This window comes from Halichoeres trimaculatus, unplaced genomic scaffold (assembly GCF_033239565.1).
Source record: "Halichoeres trimaculatus isolate MK-OKI-2021-1 unplaced genomic scaffold, fHalTri1.1 fHalTri1_scaffold_8, whole genome shotgun sequence".
NCBI classification, from domain to species: domain Eukaryota; kingdom Metazoa; phylum Chordata; class Actinopteri; order Labriformes; family Labridae; genus Halichoeres; species Halichoeres trimaculatus.
This window is the reverse complement of record NW_027437186.1, coordinates 33,238,096-33,250,710: the sequence shown is the minus strand read 5'-3', so window position 1 is coordinate 33,250,710 and position 12,615 is coordinate 33,238,096.

The window sequence follows — 12,615 nt, the reverse complement described above, 5'->3', positions numbered from 1 at the left end:
AACTTAAGATTACAAACTATAAATCTCTTTTCCTCATTATTTAGTATTTGGAAACCCTTTCAGAAAGAGCTCCACATCCTTCTCAGCTGTATTTACACTGGCTCGATTTTTGGGTGAGAGAGTGCAAAGATCATCATGAAACCTTTCAGCTGTTTGGGGTTCAGACAGATTTTTTTTTAAGTGTTCAGTGTTTCATTATTTGAACTGAACGTACAGCGTTTTTTTTTCTGGCATTATCCATGTATCTTCATGCTGAAGACTGAAAGATTATAGATATGAGTCGGAAGGTTTTAGACCCAGCTCTTGGTGAAGAGCCAACCAAAACGTGTTTTAAACTTGTTAATAAAACATCCATAGATCAGATTTAAAGGCTGTGAATCAATCATTTTTAACATCAGATAACTAATCAAAAATCATTTTCTCAATAACTTAAACCTCAGCTTGAATAGAGCTGACTTTGTTGACAGAAAGCACGTTTGGAAAATAGATAAATAAATAAATAAAAAGTTGTTTTGTGTAGACATAGTTAGATCCATGTTTCATTAGTTTACATGACAATGCAGGGTTCATGACCCAGTCAGTTGGGGGCGCTCTAAGTCTTTCTGTGTCAAAGTTAGGAGACACTTCAAACAGGGGGATAAGCATTATGCACAGGCGAGCGTAACTTTTCCTGGTTAAATCTCAGGATGCTTGTAACTTACAACTGTAGGCTTGTAATCAAAACATTCAGAACTTCTTATTTTCATCATTGTTGTGTTGTATATGTTAATACTTAACTGGCTTAATGCCATGAGAAGTAAACGTGCCAAAGTGCCTTTTCAAACACAGGATGACAGCTCTTCCAGCTATATCCTGTATCGCTGCTGTGTGCTGTGGAAGATGTATAACATGATGAATTTATTTAATTGGTTGTAAGAGAGTTATATACATTAGTTTATGTGCTCAGTGATGGTAGTTGAAATTCTGCTGTAAAACAGAAGTTATAGCGATGTATGCTAACCCCTAGCATATCAATGCAGTTACCCTTTGTATGTTAGCAGCAAGCTAGCTCTAGGTACAGGTATGAATAAACAAACACATGAAGGAGAGGTTCAACACATGATGAAACTTACTTTTAACATATGATTGACCTGAAGCTGGACAGAGTCATAATTCAAAACACGTTAGCAAGTTTTCTAGCTTATTTGGCAAGTGTTAGCAAATTACCTTCAAAGAAATGAAGACACGCATAATTTGAAGCCTTTGTAGGATTTTCTATGTGGTTTTGTACTAGATACCTGGATGACTCACTGTATATCATTGATAGACACTCAAAAAGGTATTTTCTTATTCCATTTGTAGATTTTATTTACCCATTACTGGCAATTTAGGCTTTATTTTTGACTTGCAGTGTCTTGATTTAAGATTTTCCTATTTCTGCAGGCAAATTATTCTACGACATTTTTCTTTTTACTACAAATCAAACAAACCCACTTCCTTAGCAATTTGACACAGCGACTAAGAAGAAAGGTCAACGCAGGGACTTTATACCGTTCCAACTTTTAACCAACATAAACAAAAAATAGAGGCAATGTAAAGAAGAAGATTTGCCAAAGAATGATCGACACCAACCAGGTTTACAGGTAGCATGTGCAGGCCCTTCACACATATTGAATGTTTTTGTTCAGCAATGTCTTTGAGCTGATCTTTGAAGTACGTAAAGTTTAATAAGCTGCGTTTTGTAGAGCAAGGCAGGAAGAGTGTTTTCCATACATGAGCCACTCTTGAGATCTCCTCATCTTGCATCCTCAAACCAGCAACAGGGAGAAAAGACGAGTGTTCAAAAAGGAATTATGGGGATGTGAGTGGGATGTGAGGTCTCTCAAAGGACACACGGCTTCCTCTGCCTATTCCCTAATTAAGAATGCACGGATACAAACAAAAACACACCACCGACAAGAACGGATCAGCTAAATGAGCCGTGACATGATGTGTCTCTAAAAAAAATGTTTGAGTTGTGACGAAGAGCATGAGGGGATGTCTCAGAGTGTGTGTGCACACACTTCTGCTGAGGTCCTCTCGGTGAAAATGAGATGCCTTGTTCCTCCACCATCCTCTCTTTTTTTCTCTCCAGCTGCTTCAGGCCTCTGCTTATGTGACGCTAATTGTTTCTGCTACTTGTGCCAAGTACCTACTCTTCCCCAGCACATTCTACAGACAGGCCCTGGTCCCTCAGCTGCTTTTTGTGTCTGTTTAAGGAATGAAAAAATGTGTGCTGCCATCTGCAGCGAGCACACCACTGTTCCTCCTCCCGGCCGCGACTGTCAGAGTGCCACAGTGATACACACTCACACACTCTCAGAGGTGGGGAAAAAAAACTGTGTGCGAGAGAAACGAGAAAACAAAACTGACACGTACAACTGCTAATATGAAACAAAATAATTCAAGAGGTTCCTGTTTTGATGCATTCACTGTAATCTGAAAAGGCCTTTTGAATTTTGCAAAGTGTACAGAAAAGAAAAGTAGGTAAAAGATTTTATTCTACACCAGATAAAACTTATGTGTCTTTGTTTTTGATTTTTCATAACTAGCAAAGACTAGAAAGAAAAACCTTTAACAAAATGATCCTATAACGGCTTTTTAGCTTTTGCAAACACAGAGAAATAAAGAAATAAGATTGTAACCATCTCATATCATAATTTTTAGTAACGCTACAAAAGCTTAATTTCTAAAACACAACAAAATGTTCTGATAGGATCTTTCCAGTCTTGTAAACCATGCAAAGCACAAACAAAAAAGACCAAATTCAATTTAAAAAGCTGATCTCTACAGATCTCAAAAGATTGATCTCTACACCTGCTGTCCACTCATCACTGCCCTTTGTTCAAAACCCCAAAATGCTCCTGATGGTTTAACAAGCAGCATAAAACTTTAAAGTGACAGCCACTTGAGATTACAGCCCCTGCCATCAGTACATGTTAATGTGTGAATGGATGAATGTGAAGTGGTGTAACAGTGCTCTGAGTGATCAGAACGACATGGTGTTGTTTCACTTTCTTTACTTAACCTATAAGGTCTTGTACAGTTGGCACACCTGACCTTAAAGAAAATAAATATTCAGAATGATTGATTTTCATTTTTTTCCTGTTAGAAAACGTCAAATAAACATGTACAAATCAAGATCAGCAAAGAGGCAAGAGGTAGTCCTCTGCCTACAGGGGGCGCTAAAAAGAACTTGTACAGTAAGTTTCTGACAGGAGCTTTAAACATGTATAAAGTGCGATCAGAAAACTCTCATTCGGTGGAAAATCAGCAAAAATAAAAAAAGAAACAGAAACTTTTTGTCATCATCTTGTATTTGAATTTTCAGTTTTTAATTTGTGAAATTATTGCTATAAATTTGAGCAAGAAGCAAAGATAAAACAGTTCAAAACTTCATCATCAACCCTATATGTGAGAACAGCTGTATTCATATTTGCACTAGACTCAAACTTTTCTGAAAGTAATGCACAGAGGCTTCAGTCCTGTAGCACTGGGTCACAGGATTGATTCCTGATCTGAACAATTTGGTTTGTGTCATCTTCCCTTCTTTCTCCTGAGCTTCCTTTCTCACTGTCCTATCAAAATAAAAGCTAAACCCAAAAGAATCATAAGAAAAACAGAAATTAAAGAGAGAGTTATTCAAATTTATGGTACACAAAAGCTGCTCTCTGAATAGAATAGAATAAAACTCTTTATCGATTGACCTTTTGGGAATTTTTTTGTCTCAGCTTAGAACAAACCAAGTGCAAAAATGCAATAATAGTAATAAGAACATAAGATGAGAAGTAAAATTTAGAAAAACTGGAAAAATTTCACTGTATACATGGGGGAAAAAGTACAATAATGAAAAAATGAACAATTAATACTGAGATGAAAAGAAAAGATAAGATAAGATAAGATAAGATAAGATAAGATAAGATAAGATAAGATAAGATAAGATAAGATAAGATAAGATAAGATAAGATACAACTTTATTGATCCCCAGGGGGGAAATTATTTTGTTGCAGCGTACAAGAAGTGAGAAGAATACAGCAAGAGACAAGTAAGAGCAATAATAAAACAGACTTTGAGTAATAAAATAAAACAGACTATGAGTAATAGAACAGTCTATGAACAGATATACACATATCAACATATATTTAAGGTGTATTTATGGTGAAATAGACCAGAGCAGACTGTTCAAATTAACATAAACATTAGTAATATGGACAAATAAGAAATACATATGTAAAACAAACAAGAAAAAAGAATGAATATGAATGTGAGTCCAGTTAAGCTTCGATATTTTGTACAGAATTTAATTACAAACAATACAAGTTTCCGGATTTTAAACACAGACATACTATGAAAACTTAAAATTCCAAACCCTGAAAAAGACCAGAGGCGTCTCCTCATGATGGGATGAGTAAGTATTCACATTCACTACTCAAGTAGAAGTGTAGATACTAGGGTTTAAAAAGACTTTTGTAGAAGTTGAAGTAACAACTCAAGCTTTTTACTAAAGTAAAAGTGTAAAAGTACTTGTTTCAAAACTACTTAAAGTATACAAATAAAATTAACTTAAAACTGAAGTGTGGCGTGATTTGTGTTGTGCTGTTGTGATGGATCGCTTACAAACTAACAGGGTGTTGGAATAGTATTATGTTTACACATCTCTTTCATCCACAGTCAAATTCACTCTTTCCAAATGATGCGATTTCAGCAATTTTAGGAAAGGTTTTCACTTTTTTTGAAGTGTGTCTTTTTGAACGAAGACAAGCTGGAATGAAACAGGAGTAGCAAGGCTATTTTTAAAATGTTTGGAGTAGAAAGTACAGATATTTGCCTGAAAATGTAAGGAGAAGAAGTACAAAGTTGGCCAAAAAATAACTACTAAAGTAAAGTATAGATACCCATTTTTTTACTTGAGTAAGGTAACAAAGTATTTTTACTTATTGAATAAGACAAACTCCTGAAATGAAAACACCCATGAACTCATACTGCATTTTCTTGCAGCATTGTCCCTTTTTTTTTAAATGCTGTACCTATATTTGACCAGCAAGTGGCAGTGTTGTTTAGCTAATCCACAGTCTCTACCTACCAACACAAAGAGAGCTGGGCCTCCACTCCTCCTGTCTGAGAACTCATATCACTTCCCCTCTTGTTGAATTGACCTTTGACCCCGTCACAGCATACACAGGGTGGCACATATTGACATGCTTGTAATGCCACACGGCTGTTACATCATCTGTGTTTTTATCCCGGAGAGGCTGCTCTCCATGCTCTCTAATAACAGCAGTCAGTTTGGCAGCGTCTCAGCACGCATGAATATTAAGTGATGCTAATCACAGTGGAGAGACCCACGTCAAAACGACTGACAGACGTTTCTCGGCATTCAATTGACACCCTCAGATTCGTCCCCGGTTTGACAGCAGCGTCTCCCAACATGACAAGTCTGTTTAAAGCTACCGGAAGAGGCTCGCACGCACCAGCACGCAAGATAAGAGATGCACTGACACTGATTTTTACTCAAACTGGGCCACTGTGCAAGACCCGAATGAGAATTTCTCTTCACACAAACATGTAGTGCTTAGGTTTATGTAGGCCGCGTGGAGAGCTGCAGAATGTAGATGAGGATACCACAAAATATCCCTAAAAAATTTAGGATAAGCAATTCAATTCATTACCATCCTCTCTTTGTGTTCTCAGAGCAAAAAAAAAAAGGATTTACCTCAGACGACAAAAAAAAAAAACTATATCAAGGATGAATGGCAGGTATGCTTGTTTGACTTTCAAATCACCCCGGCATCTATACGATTAACCCGGCGTGTAAATAAATACAGAATTCAATTTCCATGGAGTCACACCATAAGATGACAGTCTTCAAAAAGATCAAACAGTGCTGCCGCAGGGCACGTGAGCCACAGTGAGGAAGCCTCGGGTGGATGAAAGGTGTTGACACCTTCAGCAAGCCACAGAAGGAGACAAATGTCACATCCTCAGGAACAATTACAGGGGTGAACCACTCCTTTCTTCAGCCAGAAGGTCTCGCCTTATTATTCTGTGAGAAAGATGCTGAATTCTTTTATTTTAACAGTCATGTACTTCCTGTTTTTTGTCCCTGAGAAATTTGATTTTTATTTGCTTAATTTTTGCCCCTCTCCGTGTCTGGAGTCACCACATCCTCCTCTCCTATTAGCCTCATCCCTATCCGACTGCCGTGTCCCATTGTGACCGCACTTCAGGCGCTAATGATAATGTTATAACCCAGACCAATTTGCCACGGCAATCAGACTCACTTAATCGAGTTGATTATAAGCCCACTGTCTGAGATGACCCCTCCGGACTCTGGGAAAAAAAAAAAATGAGGAGGAGGAGGAGGAGACGGAGGCTGGGGATGCAGGGAGTGACGGGTTTCTTCAGGCATTCCATCACTGCGCTGGATTCACATGGGATATGACTGTTTGGAGGCATGAGCAGAGGCATATGTGTGTGTGTGTGTGTGTGTGTGTGTGTGTGTGTGTGTGTGTGTGTGTGTGTGTGTGTGTGACAATTCTTCATGTTGGGAGATGGCGTGTTAGGAGATGCAGACCTTCAGGGAGGTGTAAAAAGAAGAGAGAGGGGTGGGACAGAGGAAGGAGGAAGGGGGTGTGTGTGGGGGGGTGGGTGACGGGGCTCTGGGGGGTTTTCAAAATCACAACACAGCCTCTGTAATAGAGCCGGACACACACCACATCTGAAGTTAATCCAATCAAGGCAAGACACACAAACATAAGGTCAAGAGCAGCTTGTATTAGCACGATGATGTCAGGGAGAAGTGGTGGAGTTAATTGACTTTCAGTCTGTTTAAAAGGAGAGCAGAGATGGAGGGATGAAGGGAGGCCGAGGGTCCAGAGCAGGTCCAGGCACAAATCACACAAAGTGACTTCATGTATATTGTTGAGCAGGTTTAGAGCTACTCTTCAGAATAACGTTAGCTGTTTGAGTTAGTGGCTTGATGGAGAAGATTTTTCACTCTTGTGATCTTTTTTTTTTTTTTAAATAACTAATTTGACTTCCTGCTCCTCTGGGAGAGATTTTGTAATTCAATCCTGTGGCTCTTTTGTCAAAAGATTTTATTTAAACAGTTTCAAAAGCATCAGTTCACTGCTTGATATACTCAATTCAGAACAACAAATAAAAAACACCAGATGTAATTCCTCACTACTTTCCAAATGGGAGTTTGTTGAAAGAACATGGACAATCTTTAAAAAAAATTGTTTTGGATTACATTTGTAAAAAATATTTTTTTGTGTGTGTGTGTGAATTTGAGTTACAATTTTAAGTTTTTTTTTTTAATTCTTTTTTTATTTATTTATTTTTTTTTTTTAGGTAAAGTTGCAATATTGCTTGTGTTGCTTGTGTGAACAATGTTAAATAAGTCTTTTATTTATTTATTTATTTTTACATTTTTATTAAGTCTCAAAAATTAATATTATTTATTATTCTTAAGCCCTAAGAATCAAATGCTGTTTTTATTTGTTTGTTGTTGTACATGGATTAATGCATGAATCTGGATCATATTGAGCATATATGGAGTTTTATTAGCATGTTTTATATCAGAGCAATAACATAACAAGCAAAACTTCACTCATAAAAAAAAAAAGTGTCCACATATGTCCAATGTTGCATACACGCTACATAAAATATCGCAATATGATCCCATGCCCTATCCTGAAATATGTCGACCCACAATTTAGGCTGGATTATTACAAGAGCGATGGTATATAATCACTATGCTGCTTATGTTGAGACATAAAAGTATCAAAAATATATATATATGTGTGTGTGTGTGTGTGTGTGTGTGTGTGTGTGTGTGTGAGTGTGAATGTGTTTACCACTCAAAAAACATAATCAGTCATACATGAATATAATTTAACTTCATGTTCTGATGTTTTTAAAGTCTTCCCACTGTCGACATACTCCAGATGTGACATTTCACAAAGTTGTGGTCGGACGTTACACAGAGCAGGTTTCATCATTTATTGAGCGTGATTTAAAATATCAGGGCCAAAACTTTTCTTTGAGCAGTGGGTCGTAGTTCTGTGGCACGTCATAGGCACTTAAATCAAAAATTACAGACAGTGATTCAATTTTAATCCTTAATCTAAAACAATTTAAAGCAATTTAATGTTTCTTTTTAACAGACACCACCATGCAAAGACATAAACATGTACTGTATACAACATATGCAGAAGCACAGACTAAGATTTTTCAAAAGGTGTTGCAAAAATTATGCAGATTTAAATGAAAGATGAGAAAAGAGATTGAATAGCTGCAACTAAAGTGAGGTTAGATTTGTTTGCAGCAAGTTTTTTATTTAGTTTCCAGAAGATTTTTGTATGAAAGTGTCACATTTATTGTCTCTGTTTACCTGTTATTGTAAAAACTGACCAAGTAGTAACATAAAAGTAAGAAACACTCAGAGAATGTTGGAAAAAACCTCATCTGAACTCTTAAGAATTATTTTTCACTGAAAGAACAAAAACTACTAAGATTAGAGAATATAAAATGTAAGTGGAATAGAACAAAAATAGAAGATAAAGTGCAAAATTAGAAATTGGTTTTAAGATTATTTTGTGTGTCTCCTTTAAGTCAGCTCATGATGTGTTTTCAAACTGATTCAGAAAAATCAAAAGCAGCATTTCAGAAATCCGTTTGTGTGATTGTTTTCTCACCGTACAGTTTCTCTTTGGGGGTAAAACAGAACAAAACTCTCCATGAACCTCTTCAAGCAGCACTTATTCATCTTTGAGCCCTTTGGTTAATTCAGTTCTTCATTGAACTCTTTCACATGAATTACTCGCTTAAAAACAAAAAGTGCACAGACACATTTACTCATCCCATCATGAGGAGACAGTTGTTGAGGATGTTACAGTCGAGAACAGCCACAGCAAGGGCTGCGCTGAGAGTTGTACCGTTTCATTTACAGTCAAACAGGACACACTAATACGAGACGCAGAGCACATTGCCGTAATATCTGGGGATGGAAAGCAAATGTGCTTTTGAGCGCCAAGTATAGTGGTCCCTTTCATAGGCGACTTGGTTCCACCCATGATCGAATGCAACATTCTAAAAGGACTATTTACTCTTTTCATTTCCTCTTGTGTATTACAGAAGAAGGAGCGTGTGGCTCGCTGTATGAAAACAGGGCCTGGCCTAATGTTGCATGAAGACCATGGTGAATTCATATTGATGGGAAAGCAGCCTCTGAAGCCCAGCAGCCATGATTTTTTCATAAGCCACCGGGAACAAGAAGTCAGTCAGCTGACAGGTGCTAACGCCGCCAATTGTGCCGTGGATAAGAGATGGGACGCGGAGAAAAGAGGGAGAGAGACGGAGAAAAAAGGCAAAGGCAACAACTGGTTCCTCTTTTCTAAGCACTTTTGTGAGCAGATTGTGTACGTGCTGTGTTGTGTGTGCTCCCTGCACCCTGTTCCCCCTCTATAGCTGCAGAGGATTTTACGGAGGAGACTGTGTAAACACCAGAATGCATGTCAAATATGATGAGTCTTGATAGCTGTAAAACATACCCAAGGACTGCTCCTCACTTATTATCTACAACCAGAGCCCTGGAGCTATGTCTGCATCCTTCTGCCTTCCCTCCACGCATGTCGCGCCACAAGTCCCTCTCTGGAAAGCATTGATTATTTTGGCATGAGCCAGGGAGAAAGAGAGGTGTGATTTCTTTTGTGTTTCCTCAAGAAAGAAAGAAAAAAAATCAGCGAAAATAAATATTTTTGTGAGCATGGTTCAGGCACGAGAAAAATACGAGCACATTGGGGAAGAAATAAAGATGATGGATTTGCTAGCTGACGTGTGCCTGTGTGCCTTGTATAAAAGCATGCGTGTGTGCTTTAGTTTGTGTGTGTGTGTGTGTGTGTGTGTGTGTGTGTGTGTGTGTGTGTGTGTGTGTGTTTGGGCTCTGCAGACTTTTTGGCTTCTACATTTGGTGCATTGTTTTTGTTCACGTGCATGTCATTTTCTGAGCCGTACATCTAGAATAGTATTATCTGTATGTACTGTGTGTGTGTGTGTGTGTGTGTGAGGGTGTGTGTGTGTGTAAGAGGCAGTTGCTGGAGAGAGCAAGTGAACCTGCAGGCGGTGTGAGGCTCCAGGGAACCACTTGAGATTGCAAGGAGAGGGACTGATAAGGCAGCTAGCCATTCATCAGGCCAAATGAAGGCAGTAAAGTTGACTGGAGGAACCCAGGCATCGCCCCAGGATGGCAGTCGGTGTCTCGGTGGAGACCTGTGACTAACACATGCTCGCCGGCATGCATGCATGTACATACACACACAAATAGGTGAGGAATAAGGCAAAAAAGGGAGATGAAGTACGAGGTGTGGGATTCAGGATTCGGGCTCAGGAGAGAGGAAGCGAGGATAACAGACCTCCAGGAGCAGAGGCCTCGTCTCCTCAGAGCTTCACCCTGAGACTGAGACTCCTGTCTGGAGCACAAGTGGCCCTGCTCTGCTCAGAAAACATCCATCAGACTGATATTACTGTAATCCAGAGGTGATACATTAGCTGGGGTGCCAGGAGGGGGGAGTGTGTGCCGGTGATGGAGCTCCCTGGCGTTGTCACAGAGAAGCGCCGCTGCTCGATTCAGCGAACACTTTCCCCCTTTATGTCAGCGTCTGAATTTATTCCACAGTAATGCTCTTTGTATTTTCTTCTTAATCACACCACCCAGAGGATGAAGACATATTTCCAGCAAAGAAAGGGCCTGAAAGTTGCACACTTATGAAAGCAATACATTACTTAAGCACTTAGGCCAGCCAAAGAGGAGAGATGAAGCTACTTCAGGGTGTTGCTGCTGTGTTTATAAGGCTGTATTAGTGTCTCGCTGGTGCCTTGATAGAGCGTGTACCATCAATTTGCACAAAGACTCTATCTTTGCTTACATAAATCCCACCTCGGGGTTATTATGAATCTGATTTATTTGCTCCGCTTATGTTTATTATTGTGTTTTATGGTTTATATTCCGTGTTAAACGGCATCAATAGGACTGCGGAGCATGTGTGTCTCATCCTGCGAGGGATGAAAATGGTTTATGAAGCTGTGAGTGCCAATAAACAGGCAGCCGCAGCCTTTTGGATGTACATCTTTAATGTTTTATGCATGATGAACTCAATAGTTTAGCACAGGTTCAAGGCCAAATGGTAAGCGCTGACAGGACTTCCCAAAGGCAGAAACACGCTACAGGCTCAGGATGGAGATTGAGCTGTATGTTAGAGCAGGGCTGTGTTGTTGATCTGTCTGTATGTATACCTGCCAGATGGACAGAGTGAAGCGTCCCACGAGCCAAACACAATGTAAACGTTTGGCAGGAGAAGCTGACACCTCCTCCTCCTCCTCCTCTTGCTCCCTCTCCTTCTGTGTCCAGTTGTGATCCAGTGATCTGGACTAACTCATTCTGATGTTGTCTTGGACCAGCAGATAGGTGTGGTGTGGGAACTGTTTGGGATCTGTCTTGAGGAGGATGGAAAGCAGACGGTACACCAAGGACAGCTGGATGGATTGATGCTATCAGAAAAGCAGAGCTCAGACATGTGCTCTTCGCAAAATCTTCTGTAGCTTCAGTGACGACAAAACGCTATTATTACACATTTCTTCCATTGAGTCTCCACAACAACACTCTGTAAAACACAATGTTTGTCAGGTAAAGGAATTTTAGTTCTTAGTTCTTGTTTGGAACGATTGTCCAGCTCCAAACCTTTTGTCATGACAGTTAGCGGTTAGTGCTAACAAATGACCCCTGCCCCTTATCTTATCTGTACTTTGCTTGTTAGTTAAAGCTGCAAACTCAGCAGATGATATGAGAACCATGTCCTCAACAAAATATTTGCACTCAGTCTCAGGCAGTGAAATCTGGGGTTTCAAAGGGCTGCTGAGTATCTAATGTCACTTAAGGTTTTCCACAAAAGAGGGAAAGAAAAAAAATCCATTAAATTGTTCAAACAACTGTACTTAATAATAATAATATGAATTACATTACAGTCATCTCACTTTAACAATGTTTTGAGGGCGTTTGCAGAGTGCAAAATGTTTTTTTGTTTTTTTTTTTTAGCTTGAATCCACTATGCTGCATTCAGGGTCAACTTGGAAGTCAGACATTTGTTCCTCTGTCCCAACCATAGACTGTAGAAAACATGGACGTAGTCTGCGCAATGTCACCCGTCTGTTCAAACCAATCGGTGGATGCAGCCATATTGGATATGGGACAGGCTTTGAGCTTCCTTTTCCTATAGAGTGCCTGTCAGTCACGTGACCTGAGCTGTGTCTGATTGGACAACCAGTGGATCCTAATACCTTCTGAACCGTCGAGTTAGAAAAAATTCAACCCCCAACAATGTGAAGCAATATCGAAATTGGTGTTTATGACCACAACCATTTTTTGAACCAGACTGTAAATATGTTTTTTGTGATACTATAAAACAGTGGTTATTAACCTTGTTGGAGGTACCGAACCCCACCAGTTTTATATACGCATTCACTGAACCCTTTATTAGTGAAAAATAAAATGTGATTTTTTTTTTTTTTCAAATTTAAGGCAAAAACATGTGTTTTTTA